Source organism: Gorilla gorilla, chromosome 17 (assembly GCF_029281585.2).
Source record: "Gorilla gorilla gorilla isolate KB3781 chromosome 17, NHGRI_mGorGor1-v2.1_pri, whole genome shotgun sequence".
In the NCBI taxonomy this organism is placed as follows: domain Eukaryota; kingdom Metazoa; phylum Chordata; class Mammalia; order Primates; family Hominidae; genus Gorilla; species Gorilla gorilla.
Window position 1 is genome coordinate 79,741,213 of NC_073241.2, and position 22,699 is coordinate 79,763,911.

A 22,699-nucleotide genomic window follows, 5' to 3' on the forward strand; every position below is an offset into this window, starting at 1 on the left:
GCATATACAATTGTGGTCTTGTAAGATGATAATGGAGCTGAGAAATTCCTATCACCTGGACACATCTTGCTGATCCTGACTCTGTGGAGGTGGCTAATGTGTGTGTTTGTGTCTTAGTGTGGCAGGCCAATTCTCCCTGACAATTGCCCAGACAGGCCTGCATGCCAGGCACACAGACAGGCCTGCATAGCTCTCCAGTTACACAGACAAATATCCACAGCACTGCCTTAACATTGAGAAAATCGTTAAACCTGGGGAAATCGGTGCCTAGACATCAAAGCTAGAAATGAAACATATGGTCAGTAGGAGCCTTGCATGGGCTTTTCCCTAACCTGGAGCAAGTCAAAGTAATAGAGACAGCCTTACATTCCTAGTGCCGGGACCCATCTTGGGTCAATGGAAACTGAGACAAGTCAAGGTAACAGAGGCAGCTGTTTGAATAGATTCATTGGAGAGCATAAGGCAGCTCTCCAGACCAAGCTGTAAAGGAGATAAGATAGAAATAATCACTCTGGTACCACAGTGGACAGGCCTGAAGGTACTGAGCCCTTTTAATCAAACTAAGCATTTTTTGCCTCTGATCTTCTAGTTGAAACAAAATTAGTTATCAACAGACTTAGGCAAATGCTATACTGCTTATAGGCACATAACCCCAATCTATATAAGCACTAAGAAAATTGTAACACTTTGAGTTGGTCTGGTGGAATTATCTCGGGCCTTCTCCCTGTATCCAGTTACAGCAGTGAATTCCCTTATTTCCTAGTTTGTCTGCTTCTTATTATTGGGCAAATGCAGCTGGACCCGGCTTCGTTCTGAGAATATTAGTTTTTTAAAAAATTAAAAATGTAGACCGAGTGCAGTGGTTCACGCTTGTAATCCCAGCACTTTGGAAGGCCAAGGCAGGCGGATCACGAGGTCAGGAGTTCGAGACCAGACTGGCCAACACAGTGAAACCCCTTCTCTACTAAAACTACAAAAATTAGCTGAATGTGATGGTGGGCACCTGTAATCCCAGCTACTCGGGAGGCTGAGACAGGAGAATTGCTTGAACCCAGGAGGCGGAGGTTGCAATGAGCTGAGATTGTGCCACTGCACTCCAGCCTGGGTGACAGAGCTAGACTCCGTCTCAAAAAAAAAAAAAAAGGAAAAACCTTACAGAATAAAGATATAAGGAAAGAAAATATTTTTGTACAGCTGTGCAATGTGTGTTTTAAACTATTATTAGAAGAGTCAAAAAGTGTTCAAAATTTTAAGTTTCTAAAGTAAAAAAGTTACAGTAAGCTAAAGTTATGATTGAAGAGAATTTTTTATAAATTTAATGTAGCCTAAGTGTACGGTGTGTATAAAATCTACAGTAGTGTCCAGTAATGTCCTAGGCCTTCACATTCACTCACCACTCACTCACTGACTCACCCAGAACAACTTCCAGTCCTGCAAGCTTCATTCATGTTAAGTACCCTGTACAGGTGTACAATTAAAAAATATATTTTAAACTGTACTTATACTGTGCCTTTTCTATGTTTAGATGTGTTTAGAGACACCAATACTTGCCATTGTGTTACAATTGCCTACAGTTTTCAATACAGTAACATGATGTACAGGTTTGTAGCTTAGGAGCAATAGGGTATCTCATAGAGCCTAGGTGTGTGGCAGGCTGTACCATCTAAGTTTGGGGAAGTGCACTCTATGATGGTCAAACAATGATGAAATCACCTAATGATACATTTCTCAGAATATATCCCTGTTGTACTTGCTGCAACCTGTGAAATTCAACACACAGCCAAATTCTATTTTGCTTTTTTAAAGTTTTTTTTTTTAATCTATGTCCCAGAATAGCAAGATTTGGATCAACATAACACAAATTGGTTTCTAAATATTGAGTAATTAAGAATGATTCACAAATATAGCATTATAACCAAGTGCCCTAGGGCATTTGCAAAGCTGGGAGGCTGAATGGGTTATGGTGGCTGCCTGAGGATTCTGGGAGATGAGGTTGTCTTTCCTTCTCTGACTCTATCGCCGCTTCCTCCTCACTTCTGTCTTTCCTTCTCTGACTCTATCGCCGCTTCCTCCTCACTTCCCTAAGGCGGCAAGGGGTGCTGGATCCTTCCCAACTAGAAGTGCCTATTGTACAAGGCATATGGGTGTGGTTAGGAGTGGGGTGGGGCTGAAGCAGTTAGGATCCCACACCTGTCTATTCCTAGTGCATGTTCAGGTAATTTTGGACAACCAGAACTTTCGACTTGTTCTACAGCAACCAACAGAGAATTATTAATAAATGCTCTTTTTTGGGGAGCTTGTAAGGTCTTTGATCTGTGGGAAGAGAAGCACTCTTTATTTTGTTTCTATCCTAGAGCTTGGAACAATGGTCAAAGTTTGAGCCAGTGAAGGTCTGTTGGCCAGAGTTGGCAAAAAGACAGGTGAGATGAAAACCTGAAGAAATCAATAACAGAACTGAATGATGTTGCAATGGCTGGGGGTAGTGAAAAAATTTTAAATGCTTCCACTTTCTGCACAGCGGGACATTCTCAGGGAAAGCACATTTTACGATGGACTCTCCACAGAGCAGAATATTTAATATTTCAACGTAGCAATAATACAGTCAAGGGCAATCAATAACAACTGCCACTTTTCTACCTGCCTTGATGAATGAAGTTGGGCTCTGGCCTCTCTCCAGTTGGTGCATTTCTGCCTGGCCTGTGCTTGTCAGCCGGGGAAGCATTCGCGGCCCCTGGATCCTGCTCCAGGCTGACTTCCCAGCACCCACCTCTGAGTTGGCCTGTCTTGTCTGTCACTACCACAGAGAAGCCCCCTCGGGCTGCAGGGCTGAGCAGAAAGATACAGTGAGGCCAGCTTAAACTCCACCATCCCCAAACACTGGATCAGGCTCCCGTTGGCACAGGTTAATTCCAGCCATAGCGTCCTGCACAGATGGCTCAGGAGGGAGAGCCACAAAGCCGAACGTGACAAGCGTTTCATTTTACAGGACGCTTGCTGAAGACTGGGCTGGAAGAAGAGGAGATTTCAAAACACAACACAATTAGCCCCACGTCACAGGTGTGTACTAAGCAAAACCACAGTCCCAGAGCAGTCTTGGCTCTGAGTTGCACCACAAAGCTGAGGGCCTGGCTGGGAGCACAGGCTGTCAATTTCAAAAGAGATCCTTAGACAGAAAGTCATCACTTATTCATGCTTCATAAGCACACACAGACATTCAAATCCCTTAAAGACAGGATGCTGCATCACTTCAATTAACAGCAAAGTGAGGCCATTTGCAGCTCAAATTCTGTCAGCTGCTGATGGTAGGAGAGCTTCCGCAAGGAGGCAGTAAGCTGTCAAGCCCAATGTTACAGTGGCCAATTGAAATACAGGAAAAGGCCAGATGCAGTGGCTCGCGCCTGTAATCCTAGCACTTTGGGAAGCCAAGGCAGGCAGATCACTTGAGCTCAGGAGTTGAGACCAGCCTAGGCAACATGGTGAAACCCCAACTCTACACAAAGTACAATTAGCTGGGCGTGGTGGTGTGTGCCTGTAGTCCTAGCTATTTGGAGGGCTGAGGTGGGAGGATGGCTTGAGCCTGTGAGGCAGAGGTTGCAGCGAACCAAGATCACACCACTGCCCTCCAGCCTGGGTGGCAGACCCAGACCCTGTTTTCAAAACAAAACAAAACAAAAAGAAAAACAAATAAATCTAGGAAAGACTAATGTCCTCAGCTCTAGGAAAGATATTTGGGCATTTTCATGTTTTTCTTAATTTGTGGTACAAAACCAGAAAGTCTTAGTATTTGACTGTGAAACTGTCATAATCAAAATGGAGTCACTAATGTGAAGAAAACTGTAACAAATAGAGCTAGGGAAGGCAATGGGAAGAGTGTTCTCACACATGTATGCCTGAGTTTAAAAACTCAACAAAACCACAATCTTGCACAAAGGCCATCACAACCTTACACAAAAAATACTTCTGCAAGGACATTTGCCCTGCAACTGCCTGTTCAACATCAGACTGGTGGTGACCCTCATAGCCAAGGATAATTATTTCAAAACAATTGTGTAAAGTATTGTACAATTGTGTAGTTTTATTTGGCATGCATATTCCCATTGCCATGCCTAGGCGCAAATAAATCTCTTTTCTTTTAGAGATCCTCTCTCTGTTATTTAGGTTGACATGAGCTTTACTTGATAGGTAAGAAGAGGTACAAATTAGAAATAGCAGACCTGTTGGAGGTGAAGCAGCAGCAAACTCATCACATGAATGGATGTTCTGTATAGTTGGAATAAAAAGCTGGGACATTTTACTGGGACCTAAATGGCTTCAAATCAATGCCTCATACAAATGTAGGCATTAGATGGAACAAAACGAAACACCAACAGCGAAACACACAATACTGCAGGAATCATGATAACCAAGTAGGTCTCTACTGATAAAACTTTTACAAAGCCATTGTTGACACAGTGTACCTCAAGTATTGGAGGGAGATGGCCTCGGTATAACTCTTTGTCCTAACATTTATTGATAAGAATCATCTGGTTGGAAGGCCCTTGTAGAGACCACTTAGTTCAATAATTCTTAACCAGGTGACATTACCCACCCCATCTCCTGTCATGGGGCATTTGGAAATGTTTGGGTGTGGTTATGGTTTTCATAATAACTGAGGATGGGCAGCTTTATAACTGAGAATTAGAGACCAGATGTCAAGGAGCATTAAACATCCTTAACCCCTATATGTGAGCAGTTCCACATAAGAATGATCCCAACTGAAAAGTCAGTAGTGCCTCTATGTTAGTCTGTTCTCATTCTGCTAATAAAGACATACCTGAGACGGTAATTTATAAATGAAAGAGGTTTAATTGACTCACAGTTCCATATGGCTGGGGAGGCCTCACAATCATACCAGAAGGTGAATGAAGAGCGAAGTCACATCTTGCATGTTGGCAGGCAAGAGAGTTTGTGCAAGGGAACATCCATCTATAAAACCATCAGATCTCATGAGACTTATTCACTACCACGAGAATGGTATAGGGGAAACCACCTCATGATTCAATTGTCTCCACCTGGCCCTACCCTTGACATGTGGGGATTATTACAATTCAAAGTGAGAATCAGGTGGGGACACAGCCAAATCATATCAGCCTCCATCGGGAAACACTAACTTAGACCAATCACCCCGTTATACAGATGAGAAAGCTGAAGCTTCAGGTTATGAAGTTTTTTATCTAAGATCGCCCAGGTCAGTGACAAAGCTGGGCCCAGGACCCAAAATTCCTGACTCCCACTTCAGGGTATCCTTCCTTAAGTTTCCAGTGACTACCTTTCATAAACTTAGGACTGAGTTTGACAAGTGGGAGGGCACACCTGTCTAAACTAAAAGTATCTGAGACAGGTCTTAGTCAATTTAGAAGGTTTATTTTGCTAAGGTTAAGGAAGAACCATGACACAGCCTCAGGAGGTCCCAACAACATGTGCCCAAGGGGGTTGGGGTACAGCTTGGTTTTATACATTTCAGGGAGATATGAGACATCAATCAATACATGTAAGATGTACATTGGTTTGGTCTAGAAAGGTGGGACAACTCATGGGTGGGGGGCTTCCAGGTTATGGTAGATTTAAAGATTTTTTGATTGGCTATTCGTTAAAAGTTATTATCAATAGAAAGGAATGTCTGGGTTATGATAAAGGGTTGTGGAGACCAAGTATTTATCAGGCAGATGAAGCCACCAGGTAGCAGGCTTCAGAGAGAATGGATTGCAAATGTTTCTTATCAGACGTAAAGAGTCTGTTCTGTCAGTAATTCAAAAGGGAGGAGGGTATAATGAGGCATGTCCAGCTCCCCATTCCCATCATGGCCTGAACTAACTAGTTGTTCAGGTTAACTTTGGAATGCCCTTGGCCTCGAGGAGGGGTCTATTCAGATGGTTGGGGGGGCTTAGAATTTTATTTTTGGTTTATACCTGGGACAACAGGATAGCATTTTAAATCAGGACTGCCCTGAGAGTGCCTCCCAGCTCTGTATTAGGCTGACCTGGTGCCTGTGCTCCAAAGCCTCACCTGCTGAGATCCACTAACAAGGCAGTCTTGGTGAGCGGACCAGATGGTAGAGAACTGTTGTTTTATCACACGGAGGAGGAGACACTGAAACTCTGGGTCCTCCAGGAGAGGTGCCATGGTCATAGAAGGCCCTGCACCCTTCTTGCTTCTTGCTCCTCTCTGGGGGTAGAACTTTCTGCACTCCACACAAATGGATAAGGCATAAAACAGTAGGTTCACCTGCAGCCATCAGACAACAGGCATTTGATTTTTAACATGTTTTTTTGAAAAGACACATGCAACTCTCTCCAGGCATCCTTTGAGAATGACATCGTCTTTAAAACTCTGCATGGCAATCCCTGACACACTGCTATGATGCCCAGGGAAGACAGGGCAACCTGGAAGTCCAACTACTTCCTTAAGGTCATCCAACATTTGGATGATTATCCAAAATGCTTCATTGTGGGAGTGAACAATGTGGGCTCCGAGCAGATGCAGCAGATCCAAATGTCCCTGCAAGGGAAGGCTGGTGGACAAGAGCACCATGATGCATGAGGCTATCCAAGGACATCTGGAAAACAACACAGCTCTGGAGAAACCATTGCCTCATTTCATTTCCGGGGGAATGTAGGTTTTGTGTTCACCAAGTAGGACCTCACTGAGATCAGGGACTTGCTGCCACTTATGCTGGTGCTATTGCCCCATGTGAAGTCACTATGCTCACCTGGAACCCTGGTCTGGGGCCCAAGAAGACCTTTCTTACAGGTTTTCGGCATCAGGAACTAAGATGTTCAGGGGCTCCGTTGAAATCCTGAGTGAGGTGCCACTGATTAAGACTGGAGACAAAGTGGGAGCCAGTGAAGCCACACTGGTGAACATGTGGAACATCTACCCCTCCTCCTTTGAGCTGATCATCCAGCCGGTGTTTGACAACTGCAGCATCTACAACCCTGAAGTGCTTGACATGGCAGAGGAAACTGCATCCTTGCTTCCTGGAGGGTGCCTGTAATGTTCCCAGTGTCTGTCTGCAGATTGGTTACCCAGCTGTTGCATCAGTTCCCTATTCTATCATCAGCAGGTACAAATGGGTGTTGGCTTTGTCTATGGAGACTGATTACGCCTTCCTGCTTGCTGGAAAGGCCAAGGCCATCTTTGCTGCTCCATCTGCATTTTGTGGCTGCTGCTCCTGTGGATGCTCCTGCTACTACTGCTGCTGCAGCCCCAAACAAAGTTGAAGCCAAGGAAGAGTCAGAGGAGGATATGGAATTTGGTCTCTTTGACTAGTCAATGAAAAGCAACAAACTCAGCTAGCTTTATTTGCAAAACAAGGAAATAAAGGCTTGCCTCTCTTAAAAAGAAAAGAAAAAGGACACATGCAAACAAAAAGAAAGAAATGACCCCCTGAGGTGAGGTAGTGTCAGTTTTTCCGCTGAAACAGAGAACAAAAGTTATTTAAATAGCTTGCAACTTTCTGATGATGACTCCAGCTTGAAATGCTGGGCCTGTCCTGAATTCCCTGTACTTTGTACCTTCCATGGCATGGATCATGTTCTGTTCTTCCTCTGTAATAATTTATGCACACTTAGCTGCTCCTGGTGTTAGATCCCAAGCTCTGCAGTGCAGACTCTATTTTAGTCAGCTTAAGCCAACACAGTGCCTCACATAGGCATACAGTAGACTTTTCAAAAATGCTTGTTGCATAAACAAGTGCAGACCAACTAACTCAGAACTGAGTCTTTTTCTTTCTGCTGCTGATATGCTGGGGCACTCACAGACTTGGGGACCATGTCACTCTCCTTTCATTCCTTAAGGTTTCGCATGTGGTTTGGATATTTGTCCATTCTAAAATCTCATGTTGAATTGTTATCCCCAGTGTTGGAGGTGAGGCCTCATGGGAGGTGTTTGGGTCATGGAAGAGGGTCCTTCATGAATGGCTGGGTATGGTCCTGTTGGTAATGAGAGTGAGTTCTCACTCTATTAATTCACTTGAGATTTGATTGTTTAAAAAATCTGGCACCTCCCCTCTCTTGCCATGTGATATGCTGGCTCCCCTTCCCTTCCACCATGATTGTAAGCTTCCTGAGTCCTCACCATAAGCCAGGCAGATGCTGGTGCCATGCTCATGTAGCCTGCAGAACTATGAGCTGAATAAACCTCTTTTCTTCATAAATTACCCAGTCTCAGGTATTCCTTTATAGCAACACAAATGGACTAATACAGTATCAAATAGGTCTAGAGTCAGATGGTTGGAGTTGAATCCTGCCTGTACTGTTGACTGTTTGACCTTGAAGAAGCTACTTAATCTCTTTGGGCTTCAGGGTCCATATCTGTACAATGACCATGACAACTGTACTTATAAGACTGCTGAGAGGATTCAGTATGGGATAATACATGTGTCATTCCAGAGTATTTTCCAATACCAAAAACCAATTCTCCAATTCTCTGGACACCAACTGGGTGTCCTACAATATGATTCAATTCTGACACTAACTCTAAGTAGTTAGTGTCGGATTCCACAGATTTAAGGGTTCGGTCCCACAAGACTGCCTCAACTGCAGATACCAGTCACAAGTCCAGGGTCACTGAACTTCTGACCAACTGGCTATAAATGTGCAGTTCCCACAACCCTCTCCTCAAGTTCGATAATCTGCTAGAATGCATTTCAGATCTCAGAAAAATATTTTTGTTTACTGGTTTATTGTAAAGGATACAACTCAGGAACAGCCAAACAGAAAAGGTGCATAGGGCAAGGTCTGGGGAGTGCCGAGTGTTTCTGTGCCCTCTCTGGGTGCACTACTCTCCCAGCACCTCCATGTGTTTGCCAACCTGAAAGCTCTCCAAATCTCATTTTTCAGTAGTTTTTATAGAGCTCAATCTCCAGCCCTCCCCCAGAGGGTAGTAGGTGGGGCTGAAGGTTCCCACTCTCTAATCGCTCCGTCTTTCTGGTGATCAACCACTTCCTGAGGCTACTTAGGAGTCCTACCTAAGTCACTGCATTAGCATAAACTCAGATGTGACTGAAAGGGGTTCCTTATGAATAACAATTCATTACTCAGAAAATTCCAATAGTTTTGGGAGCACTGTGTTGGCAACTGGAGACAAAGACCAAATATATTTCTTGTTATACTTAGCACAGTGCCTGGCTGGTGTCATAAACCGTTAGTGGATGAATGTTATCTGTCGTCATCAACATCACCATTACCTTCCTCAGATAAGTCTACTGTCTTGCAATTGAGGTTTTCTAAGGTGTAGATTGAAGATATGAATCACAGTTTTTCATTAAAACAGGAAAGCACTCAGAACAATACAAGGGTCAGGACACTGAGACCTGACATTCAAAATCTGTTAATTTCAAACAAAATGTCTCAGCCTGAAAGGCCACACTCAGGACAAACGACCATATAGTGGCTTGGTTGGTGGCATCAGGCAGAGTACTGGAAGAATAATTCTTAGGCCAAACTGTTTTTAATTTAAATGATCTGGAAAGGAAAGTAAGCCACACATTATGTACACCCAGAGGTGTGTTAAGCGTTAAAGACAACTCAGAAATAACAAGACGTTAAAAAATACTTGTCTCCAAGATGAAAAATAAAGTACCATTTGACAGAGAATGTTGAGAATGACAATCCACGTTAATTAGCATGGGTTTCTGAGTCCCTGGCTTGACAGCAATAATTTTCAGGCAGGCTAAGATTTTAATTAAAATGGAAGAAGAGTTACTGCAGTCTCTTGAGTGCTGACAATCAGCAAGAAACTCATCAGGTTGGAAGAAGCTGGTGAGAATTTGCAGGTGGTTGGAATAATGTCAGGTGGAACTTCCTATGGTTCTAGGAGTCCTTAGAAATTATTTAGTTCAAGACTATTATTTTACAGGAAAAGAAATGAAACTCTTGGGAGGTGATGTGATTTGCCCACATCCTACACAGTAAGTTAGTGACATAATTCAGTCAGCCAACCTCCACCCAGCACTCCCCTCACTTACACCATTTTAAGGAACCTTGTATAAGTTGGAGTTGGCTCCTCCTGTCTCTCAGCTTTTTTCTATTTCCAGTCTTAAAAGAGGAGATTTTTTCAGATGCAGATAATTTTTGATATGCTCATTATATTTCCTGAGTTTTGAATGCTTTGAACATTTTTATATAATAAAGTGATCTCCCATTATGGGAAATATGTAATTCTTTTCTTCCAGAGTCTCTCTATGCAACTTTCTTGATAGACATTTACCTATAAAGGTAGATTTTTTTAATCACTAAAGGAGATTTCAGGCATCCATGTCCCATCAGATCCTGCTGGCACCTCGAAGTCAAGGCCTCTATTTCCATCTTCACCCAGAAAAGACACATTGGTTGCGGGCCTGGCATCAGACTGGCTCTGACCTTCTGTGATACACATTACCCTTCTTGGCCTCAGTTTTCCCCTCTGCAAAGAAGAGTTTGGGAAAGTTGAAGGCCAAGGTCTATCCTAGTCTCACAGCTGGTGTCCCACACTTACTTTGTTTAAAAGCCAGCTCTGCCTTTGCAAACGTACCAAACTGACTGGGGTCATATGGATTTTGCAGCAGAATGAAATGTGAAATTAATGTTTTTCCCATTAATAAATTATACAAGACTCAGAGGCATCTTCCCCCAAAGGCCCTTACTTGGAAAAATTTCTCCCCCTCTGTTAAATATATCAGAAACTAAACTGTAAAGAAGTTATATGGACTCATATATGAGTGAAGGAAACATTCACTCCTGCAGGAAGATGGGAATAAGAACAACTGGAAACAGATACAATGGAAACAAATCCATTCCCTGCTATTCCTTGAAATGCAGAAAGGAAAACATAAATGGTACTCATTAGAGGGGAGGAAAGAGCACAGTCAGGAAGCTGTGTTGGGGAAACTACTCCACGTCTTTTTGCATCCCCAACTTTGAGCTCGGCCTTTATTTGTTGTATTATTAATAACAAAGATAATTTTTTTGAATTTCCACCATAAGGTAGGTCCAAATGCTTTTCAAATGTCAAGATCTATTATTATGATCACTACCACCATCTTTATTATCATCATCAACATCACGTAGGGTCCATCTCTGCATTCCCTGAACATAAATGGGGACAACGTTGTGCTTTTCACTCTAGTCTTGTGGTTGGAGTGAGAGTAGGGGTCATGCAAGCCACTGATGGTAATGAGATGGACTCTTGCTATGAAAATTCAAGTCCAAAAAAAGTAGAGAAGATCTTCCTTCTCTCCCTAAGTTGCCCAGGTCTAAATATACTGACAAAGACGCTGTCTAAAATATAGCATTAGCCACAAGGAGGAAGTTGCAAAATAGCATGTACATGTATGATAGCATTTTTGTTAAAAACATCAGCAAATCTCCATGTTAGGATATGCATAGAAAAAGATTTTGAAGAATAGATAGAAAACCTTTTACAGTGATTACTTTTATGGGGATGGAATTATGGAAGATGTTAGCTTTCTAGTTTCTGTATTTCCAAAATTTTTTAGTAACAAATCATATTTAATTAGAAAACTAAAGTTTAAAACAAAACTTTTTCAGGAAAGCAATCTTCCCCTCTTTATTAACACAAGAGACTCTTTCCTTCATACAATGATTTAAAACTTTACCAGGCATAAGTGATGAGTGTGGGGGTTTATTATACTTTTCTTTGTATTTTTATATTTTTTGAAAATATCCATAAGCTTTTGCACACACACAGAGAATGAAAATGCTGAAGACATTCCTAACCTTTATATTAAGAGAGATATCTATAATTTTTCTGAATACAAAAGTGAATTTTAAATTCAAATATCGCTGGTGATTATGAAAGTCCCTCATTGTTTTAGTCCATTCAGGCCACGGCAATAAAATATCATAGTGGGTGACTTATAAGCAACAGAACTTTATTGCACACACTTCTAGAGGCACATTGGGTTGGGGGCCTGGCATCAGACTGGCTCTGGATCTAGGAAGTCCAAGATCAAGGTGCTAACAGATTCAGTGTCTGGCAAGGGCCTGATTTCTGGTTCATAAATGGTGACTTTTCTGTTTGTCCTCACATGGTAGAAGGAACAAGAGGTCTCTCTCTCAGGCCCCTTTTATAAGTGCGTAATCCCATTCATGAGAGTTCTGCCCCCATGAGCTAATCACCTCCCAAAGGCCCTGCCCTTAACCTTGGGGGTTAGGGTTTCAATATATGAGTATTGAAGAGACACAAATATTCAAACCATAGCACTCATTAATCTATGCCCCCATAACGACTGACAACATGGTGACATGTAGTATAAATGTAAACATATAGCTATATAGAGATATTTAGTTAGTTTTTATTTGAAATGAGACCATACTACAAAAAATAAAATATTTATTGGGATTAGTGGTTGCCTAGGGCTGAGAGGGGGATATGGGGATATTATAGCCTGAGCTGAGGAGTGAATACTGGTGGGTACTGGGCTCTTTTTCAGGTGATGAAAATGTTCTAAAATTATATTGTGATAATGACTGCATAGCTCTGTGATTATACTTAAAACATTAGATTGCACACTTTAGGTAAATTGTATGTATGTGAATTATATTGCAATAAAGCTATTTTAAAAAACCCCAAATTCTTGGGGCTCTTGTTTCTTCTGGCTGTGTACTAAACAGAGGCATCTGAGAATATATAAGGATACATCTCTGCCAGGTGCGGTGGCTCACGCCTGTAATCCCAGCACTTTGGGAGGCCGAGGCAGGCAGATTACTCGAGGCCAGGAGTTCAAGACCGGTCTGGACAACATAGCAAAACCCCGTCTCTACTCAAAGTACAAAAATTAGCTGGACATGGTGGTACATGCCTGTAATCCCAGCTACTCGGATGCTGAGGCAGGAGAATCACTTGAATCTGGGAGGCAGAGGTTGCGGTGGGCTGAGATTGCGCCAGTTCACTGCAGCCTGTGACAGAATGAGAATCCCTCTTAAAAAAAAAAAAAGATACATCTCATAAATAGGGAATAACCATCTTTATGGTCAGAAACAAACTATAATGAGCATGATACAATGAGGCATATTGGCCACCTACATTCACATGAGTCTTATATTTCATAAGTAGAGAGAGTCCAGATCCAGGCTGGCTAACTTGGCCAAGCCAATCACATAGGCAAGGGAGTGATGTGTAGGAGAACAGATCACACTGATCCTAATGGACCAAGGTAGAACCATCCTGGCCACAGTCAGGCCAGCCATGTTCCCAGCTGCACAGGGTGGGGAAGGTCCCAGAGTCAGCAAGACTTTAGGGACTCAAGGGGGACCATTTGAGGTGTGTGTGGTGGCTCCAGCAAAGTTCTTACACAATTGCAAGCTTCACTCTCCAAGGTCTTGAATGGTTCCACCAAACATTAAAGAGCAGGCCTGGTTGTTATAGGCCTGGCTTATAGAGATTAAGGTCCATCCTCACATCTCAGGGGTGGGTTCCTGCTCCTCCAAGGCTCTGGTGTAGAGAGGAGGGCAAATAATAAATTGGCTGAGATTAAATTCTGCTGCCCCCATCTTCGTCACAACTGTGACTGGAGAGAGATTGAATTATGGAATAATAAGAGAAGTACTATTTCCTGCATATCTGAGTTTGGGGACTGAAATTTATCCATGCCATATATGAAGGGAACACTTTGATGGTCAGAAACAGACCATAATGAATGTGACCGCATAAAGATGAGTGTAATTGGGGCTCAAGGTGAATACCACATTTTAGGAATTCCTGGATTCTAGTTCTAATCTCTCCTCTAAAAAAAAAACCTTCACCAGTGTCACAGACATATTAACCAACATTTGCTAAGTTTTGTAATCTATGAATGAGAAAATTCTGTAATGGTAACATCTCTTTGCCACCAACAAGTGACATGCAGAGGCCAGAGGAACTTGCCTGGGGGAAGAGGGCAAGACTATGAGTCACCAGATGGAATAGGAACATGGTGGTTTTAGAACATGTCCATAAACATTTTGAGACTCTTCCCAACAAGACCTGGAGTCTAATTCCCTTCCCCTTAAGTATGGGGCAACTTGAGTGATTTGCTTCTAAGTGGTAGAAGGCAGTAGAAAAGGTGCTGCATGACTTCCAAGGCTAGGTCATAAAAGGGTGTGCATGGGCACATTTGCCCTTGGAATCCAGCCACCATGCTGTGAAGAAACCCAGGTCACCTTGGAAGGCTGTCAGCAGGTGTTCTGGCCAGCAGCCCCTGCTGAGTTTCCAGCTGACAGGCAACATCCACCATCACACAAGGGAATAGGAAAGCCTTTGAGATGACCCCAGCCTCAGCCATCATTTAACGGCAACTGCACGAGAGACCCTGAGTAAGGACCACTTCACTGATCCCAGTAACCCGCAAAACTAGAAGAGATAACAATAAAAGGTGTTTGTTCATATTTTATGCTACAAAGTTTGAGTTGATTTGTTACACAGCAACATATAAGCAGGGTGAAGAATGTGCTGACTGGTCTACTTTTCAGCAAGCCAATGTAACGAGGGGACAGGACACTGAATTGGCAGTAAGGAATGTACTGTGCTTTGCACATAGTCAAAGCTGACTATGTGCTTAGAAAAGTAACTCTGCCTCTTCTCGGCCTCATTTCCCTCAAGTGCAACACAAGGATTCACTGTCTCAGCCTGGATATCCACATTCCTCACAGCAGAAGGCAGAAGGAGCTGACTTTTAGGGCTATAGAATTTTAGATCATGTACTACAAGACTTCCTGAAGTATTTGCCAACCTTGAGAAATTAACAGATATTATTTCATCATTGAGTTCATTTTTAACACATAAACATGAGATGTGTTGGATTGAACTATTAGGCAGATTTCTTTACTGCAGGACTTCTCGTGGTCTTCAACGTGTTCAGGTGCTCTGTGGCTCTCTAAGAAAGGGAAATGGGAAGAAGCACTCCTCAAACCTCCTTCACTATGTAACCTTTTATCTTTGTTGAGCTTTTCATGGGACTAGGATTCTGCTTAATGTACTCTGAGATTGCTTTCAATTATTCATAGTAAAATAATCAAAACCAATATTTATCTCCCCAGAACTGTCCATAAATTATGAAACGGCTGTGGGGTTCGGTACAAGTGGGCATTTGTATCTCCCAGTGCCTGATTGTTTACTTTAGAGGCATGTCTCGTTGATTTCCTCTGAGAAATCCTAAGAGGAAGGACATTCCAAGGCCTCAGACCCTGGGGATATCTGAGGGATGCTGGAGAGGAGCAAAGCTAGGCTGGAGGGAGCTATGGCTCCCGGCCTCGGTTACTGCAGTTACCACATGCCAGACATTGTGCCAGGCACTGGGGAGATAAGGATGAACAAGGCAATGGCTTCCCTCAAGGTTCTCACAGGCCAGTGAGGGGAACAGACAAGTAAACAGACAGCATCTTAGTCAGCTTGAGCTGCCATAACCAAATACCATTTCCTGGATGACTTAAACCACAGAAATTTATTCTTCACAGTTCTGGAGGCTGGAAGTCCAAGATCAAGGTGACAGCATGGTTGGGTTCTGGTGAGGGCTCTCTTCTTGGCTTGTTGACAGCCACCTTCTCATCATGTTCTCACATTGCACAAAAAGAACCCAGGTGTGCCTTCCTTTTATAAAAACACTGATTACATGGCATCCAAATCTAACTATCTCCCAAAGGCCCCATCTCCATATATATCACACTGGGAGTTAGGGCTCCAATTATGAATTTTGCAGGGGACACCATTCAGTCCGTAGCAGGTGACATGTTAACAAATAAGCCCCAGCTACAGGGGGAGCCTGGGACTACACAGAGTGTGGCCCATTCCACCTGGCAGAGTCAAATAAATCTTACAAGAGATAATTCTTGAGCTGAATCTTGAAACATCAGGAAGAGTTCTTATTGGTGTATAATTAATTACCAAAAACACAGCAGCTTAAAACAATGCATATTTATTATCTCATGGTTTCTGTGGTTCAGGAGTCCAGGTGAGGCTTAGCTGTGTTCTCCACTCAGGGTCTCACAAGGTAGAAATTCAGGTGTCAGGCAGCTGTGGTTCTCATCTAGAACTTGGGGACCTCTTCCAAACTCATTGAGATTCTTGGCAGAATTCTGTTGCATGTCACTGTAGGATTGAAGTCCCTACTTCCTTGCTGGCTGTTGATCAGAGACTCTCTCCACTCCTTGAGTCTACTCTCACATGGCTTCTCACAATATGGAAGCTTAAGTCTCCAAAGCCAGCAGGGCCACATCTTTCTGATATGTCACCATCTATTAAAAGCTCTTCCAATTAGGTCAGGCCCACCCAGGATACTCTCCCTTTTGATTAACTCAAAGTCAGCTAAACAGTAAAACAATTATGATGACATTCCATCATATTAATTGATTTGGCCCATATTCAAGAGGGGGAGATTATATAAAGGCAAAAGTCATTGGGAGTCATCTTTGGATTCCGCTGACCTCAGCAGTGAAGGTTGGGGAGAACATTCGAGGCAGAGAAAGCAGGATGGACAAAGGAATGGCAGAGGGAAGCAACTCAGGACTTTTGGTGTCCTCAAGTGGTTCCATGTGAATGGAACATAAGGCAAGGACAGAAATGGAGATGCACAGGGTCATAGACAGACAGAAAGCGTATTGCATGGGAAACTCACCAGACTAGGCTAGGGAGCTTAGATTTTATTCTGTAGGTGAAGGAGATTCATTGAAGAATCATAACAAGGGGACATGAGGATGAGAAATATGCTTTAGACAGAACATTCTGGAAGCATTAGTAATGATGAATTGGAGTGGAATAAACCTGAAGGCTGGGAGGCCATTGTGCTTATCTAGGTTGCAAACAGGATCTCAATGCTCATTAATTTCTGCCCTGGCAGCACAGCTCTTTGGGAGTCACTGAGATCTAGCCTTACATGCAAATCCAGAACAAGGCTGCCATTATATCAAAATGCTCTGAGCTGCTAATGAGGGAGGGTCTGGAGTTAATCCTGTTGCTAATAGCTTAGTATCTGGGGTATGTGAAATGAACCCAAAAGTTCAAGCCTTCCTCTGGTCACATCTCCTTTTGCCTTATCTCCATGACTGTATGTAGCTCTGTGTTGAGTTCCAGATATGTGTTACAGGTACCCCAAAGGAGAGCTGTGCTGAGGAATCTACTGCGTAAACCGCAGCCTGAACTAGGCCAGGCCATTCTGCCATGAAGACAAGACCACCCTTTTCCACTTTCACTTTTGGACATGGTTCTGCTCTTCACAGAAGGAGCTCTGGATCCACGAATTCTGCCATTCACCCAACTCCAAAATCCCAGCACTGTTCAGAGAAGAACAGTGCCCAACAGAGCACACTCTCTGTCTTCTCTAGACCCATGCAAACAGTGCCAATGAGCCCGTCAATCTTTCCCACCAGTCACGGGTGCAACCTCAGGGTCCTCTTCTACACAGGACCCCAGACAGTCACTCTTATGCGTTAGAGTTGGTCATCAAGATGAAAGCCATCCATCATTCACGGCTGGAGGGCCCCACCCCTTGGATGCCAATAACATCCAAGATGATGTCACTTTACCATGATCCTCTAGTTTAAATTGCTGGCATGCTTGAGGCTTCATCTGGCATCAGGCCCATGTACTCCTGGCTTTTCCCTTCTCTCTTCAACTCGGGTATTTTGAGGCCAAGGGGCCAAGACCACCTGAATCACAACAATTCCAAGATACGAATTATGGAGACACTGCTTCTGGGAATTTTGAAATCTTTAACACCCCAAGCAAGGTTTTGGTCAGCTAATATGAAGGGACATCGACCTGGTTCCCCAAAAGCTTACTATCTAGTTGGAGAGATAGGATATGGTGCTGTGAAATGAACCTAAAATTTCAGCCATCAGAGGCAAAATGCTAAATAAGCAGAGGGTTGACAAATGCCAGAGAAATTCAAACCACACAGGGGTAGATATTTTTGGAAATAGCAAATAGGGCTCTGCTCCTGATTCATGACCCAGTCCCTGGCACTGGTCCTACAAGTGCCAGATGATGGGGAGGCAGAGTCAGGTGTTGTGCAATGAGCAGGCAGGAGGAGGGGGTGCCCCGCTGGCCTGGCTGGGCCCATGGAGCTTGGTGATGCCTCCTGGTGCTGGCTGAGGCCATGAGAGGAGGCAGAAGTGGGAGAGGAGAGCAGCAGGAGCCCTCATCACCAGGAACACACACGTGGGTCCCTTGTCATTTTCTGAACTTAAACTCATCTCTGCCCACAGAGCCCCCACACCCCGGGAGAAGCAGCAGGCAGAGGAGCCATGCGCAGGTGGAGGAGGCTGGTGCATGCTCTGTGAGATTTCTGTTGGTGACTTCACAGCTGACACACTCAGGCTAGAAAAATGGAGAAAGACAAAAGGCTGAGTTAGCAAGAGCAGAGAGTCCCAGCTTCTCACACACTGGGCCCCAACTGTGGACTATTCTAGGGCTTTGGAGGCCTAAGCACAGACATCATTCTCTTACCACTTTCTTTTAACTGCTGATGGCTGCAGTGGGGCTGTGTGATGGGAGTGGGCTCAGGTTCTAGTGGACTCCAGGAGCCCTGAGGATTTACCACTGACCAGTCAGGGCAAAACCATTTTGGGGTGAAAGAAAAAGATGCCAACAGCACGCAGTGAAACACATTATACAGAATTCCACCTCCCCACCATATTTGTATATAGTGGTTAATCAGGCAAATCTGAGAAGGGGGAAAGAGGAGCTGAGGAAGAGGCACAGGTAACTGGAGGACATGCTTAGGAGAAGAAAGAGGCAATGCCACCTCTTCATCGTGGGGATCCCCCTCCTTTCCTTCAAGAAAGTTCCATAGTGCCAGATTTGGAAAAGACTTAAGGAAAGTATAGAGGCTGGGCATGGTTCACACCTGTAATCCTAGCACTTGGGAGGTGGGAGGATCATTTGAGGCCAGGAGTTTGAGACCAGCCTGGGAAATATGGCAAGACCAGACCATCTCTACCAAAAAAAAAAAAAAAAAAAGTATAGAATATCCTCAGAGGGTGTAACTATGAAAAAAACAAGTGAGCAAGACACACCATACCTACCTACTGTAGCAAACCTAGGCTTTTGTTCTCTCACTTCTTCCCAATAATCCCCCCCGACTTGTGGCCAGACATTGAGTGAGGTGTGTGGGGCACCGTGTAAGGATCTCTCAAATCAGCCCCTTCTCCACCTCTACTGCCCCGCCCTAATCAGAGTCATGGCCATACCTTGCCTGCACTCCTAAAATTGCCCCCTAACTCAACTCCCTGATTCTAATATTGTTCCATAAATAAATAACATAGATTTTATATTTCCCTTCTGGGGAATTGTTCAAAAGCAATCTGTTAGAAATGCAAAGCTGTTTGTCACTCTCCTGTTTAAATCCAAACTCTTGACCACAGGTTGCAAACCTCTGAATGACCTGAATGACTCTGAATGACCTCCAAGTCTTCCTATTGATAAGGTTGCACACATGGCTGTCTTTTCATTTCCCTGGCGCAGTTTGTAATTCTGCATTTATTTCTGCTCATTGGCTGCCTCCCTCCCCTACGGGAGGGGTCCCGAGGCCAGACTCGCTGCACACTCTTCGAGGCACTCCTGGGACCTCCCTCCTCACTCCAGCTACCCTGGTCTCCACTGGGCTCCTTTTTGCCTTTGGCATTTCTCACATGCTGATCCCATTGTCTGAAATGTTCCTTCCCCTGCTCCTGGCATAGCTGGCTCCTTCTCAGCCTCCATGACTTGGTTTAGATGAACAAAGGTCTTCTCTGACTGCTTTATCAACTCTCTATCATTGACCTAAGATACCATCAACTGTAAGATGTCTCAGAAAGTAAAAGTGCCACTCAATAGCATCCCAGGCTGCATCTATTATAAGTTGCATCTTGGTTTCAGAAATAGCAAAATGTTTTTAAAGATGTATGCCCAGGATTAAGGAAGTATGGCAAATAGGATTTTCCTGTTATTCTCTGTCATTGTCCCTTGCTCACTTCCATCACAACACTTCTAGAAATTGTTAATGATATGTGTACTAATGTATGTATAATGCATATAAGATCTGGCTGTTAACTCAAAGGCCCATGGTCTGAGGAGGGTATCTGCCTTGTTCATGACTCTATAACCAGCAGCCACTGCAGTTCCTTGTTCAAAGCAGATGCCTCATGAGTGGCTGTTGACTACATGGATGCGTGGAAAGAGCAGTGGTCTGGAAAGTAAGACATGTGGACTTGAATCTGGCTCTGTCCTTAACCAACTGGGTGACCCTGAGCAAATCACTCTTCTTTCCTGGGTTCCACTTCATCGTCTACACAGTGAGAAGATGGAAACTGAACAGGTCCAAGGCTTTCCCAGCTCTAACACTTCAGGAACTAAGTGATGAAATCTTTTCCAATTGTTTAGGGAAAGTGTCTCATTCCCATAAACGTGGAAGGATTTGCACACTTGCTGCCCCTTAGCTCAATCATCATGTTAGTCAGTTTCTTAAAATTCAGAGAAACCAAATGCAGGCTGGCAGAGAAGGCTACATGCATGCTGCCTGGAGCTTGCTTGAGCTTCGCCCACCTCTGCTCTCCAGCAGCATCAATAATAAGTGAGGACCATTCAGCATTGCAGGCAGGTGCCTGCTCTTTGTTCTGTGAAACTGAGACAGGGCAGAGTTTCTGTAGAAAGACGCTCCTTAGCTCACCAAGGTATGATGGTGCTCTTACATGGTATCCTATTTCAAAAGCAGTCGATAATTAGTTAGTCCCTATAGCACGTGGGCTTCGCTGATAAGAAAAACTACATGTAGAGACTAGGATTCCAAGATCAACAGGAGTCAGTGGATGAGTCTAGAACAAGGTGTGCCAGATTGTTTCTATAAAGGGCCAGGTAATAAATATGTCCAGCTTTGCAGGTCATACAGTCGCTGTAGCAAACATTCAACTCTGCCATTTTAGCATGAAATAATATGTGACTGAAAAAGCATGGCTGTGTTCCAATACAATTTTCTTGTCAAAAATGGGTGGTGGAGGTGGATTTGGCCTGTGGGCCATAGTGTGCCAACCCCTGCTCTAGGATTGCACATTCAGAGTCCTTCAGGACTATGCGTTGACTTATTGGGCCACCCCGTAGATTACCTGTAGCAAATGCGCACCGTGGCTTACCCAAGGTCACACCACTGGAAAACGAAGCTGGGAGCCAAATTCAGGTCCCCTCATCCAGTGCATTTTCACTACAGGGTACAACGCTACCTCTTACTGTTCTCATAACATCATTGACAATCCCAGTAAACTTAATTCTTCCCAATCAATGGGGAAATGTATATTCCTCAGGCACAGAGAAAAGGAAGAGGATTAATGAAAATAAGTCACTTTCTTCCCGTTTTCATAAGAAAATCTAGAAAAGAAAGATTTATCAGTCACCACGAGCTACCCTGCTTCATAAAGTCAAGCCCATAGAGGCTCTGGGCAAGGCTGAGGGTCACTTTTTTGTTGTTTCCTGGATCAAACTGGACAGCAGCAAACTGGTATTTTATGGGAAAAGTCTCCCTGGTTGTTTTCTAAGTCTAGCTTTCCTGGCAGGGATGCATTTTACTACAATTAGCCAAACCATTGCTCTCATCAGAGCAGAGCAGGCCACACTGTGGCTTGTGTTTGGGGAACTAACTTTAGTTTGCCATGTGTTGTTTGTTTCTATCTACTTGACCATAAATGTGCAAAGGTTTTAATCTAATCCTGCCCTCAGGGTTTCTACAATCTAGTTGGAGAGATAACACATAAACATATAAGAGGGTGAAAAAAGTGAAAGAGCTGGAAAACATTTCACTGCAATAAGAAAAATGCACACACATCTATTCTCTCCCTCTCTCACCTCCAGTGAGCAAAGAGTAATTATTGAACACTGTATAGCATTAAGCTGCCTTGGGAATGAGAAACTCATTTTTTCTTGAACATAGCATAACCTGTCCTAATCTCTCTTTCTCCTAATGCCCATTCTATTACTATGCAGAACATTTCTTTCCCACTTACAGACAACGCCCAGAGGTTCAGAGGTGCCTAAGAATCAAGGGCCACTTCCCTACCTTGCCAGACAGAACCATCAATCCCTGTTGGACGCCTTTAGTTACCTAAAACACATAAAAGGATTGGAAATGAGGCCTTTAGTTGGCAATGAAATTCTAGCTTTTAGGTAAAGACAGTTTATTGGGCAGGGTATCCTCCCATACCCAAGACAGTCATTTCAAATCCTCCTGGACACATAAAGGAGAAGGGACAAATTCTTGCTCTTACACACTGGATGTTTCATTTGTTTATTCAACAAAGTAGGTGTTGAGGGCTTTTTCTGTGGAAGTCACTGCATGTGTTTTTGTCTGAGATGAGCTTGGAAGACAGATGTTGCCAAGGACAGGGTAATAGTAAGAATACATGTACACAGTGCTCTCATAATTAAAATGAAAAATGAAATCTGTGAAGAGAGAAAATCAAGACTCCTTTGATTTTCACCTGACATTTAACATTTTTCAGTTAGCCATGGAAAGGGAATTACTAACCTTCCCCTAAGGAAGCAGCAGAGCAGAAATGGCCATGGATCCTATTGCTCCAGGTCATTTCCGTAGGGAATTGGACTGGCAGGTGTGTTCCGGTTCAGGGAGCAGCAGCTGCCAGGGATCTGCCCTGCTCCCCAGCTGCCCAACTTGGGAATACTCCTGCAGGCTTTCCACTGCCCACAGAAAGAGCCTCTCCTA

At 43.7% G+C, this 22,699-nt stretch overlaps 1 pseudogene; it reads left to right on the forward strand.

Moving 5' to 3' along the window:
* Window positions 1-6,399: 6,399 nt before the first annotated feature.
* LOC101151308 (large ribosomal subunit protein uL10-like) lies at window positions 6,400-7,308 on the forward strand (annotated as a pseudogene).
* Window positions 7,309-22,699: the final 15,391 nt, after the last annotated feature.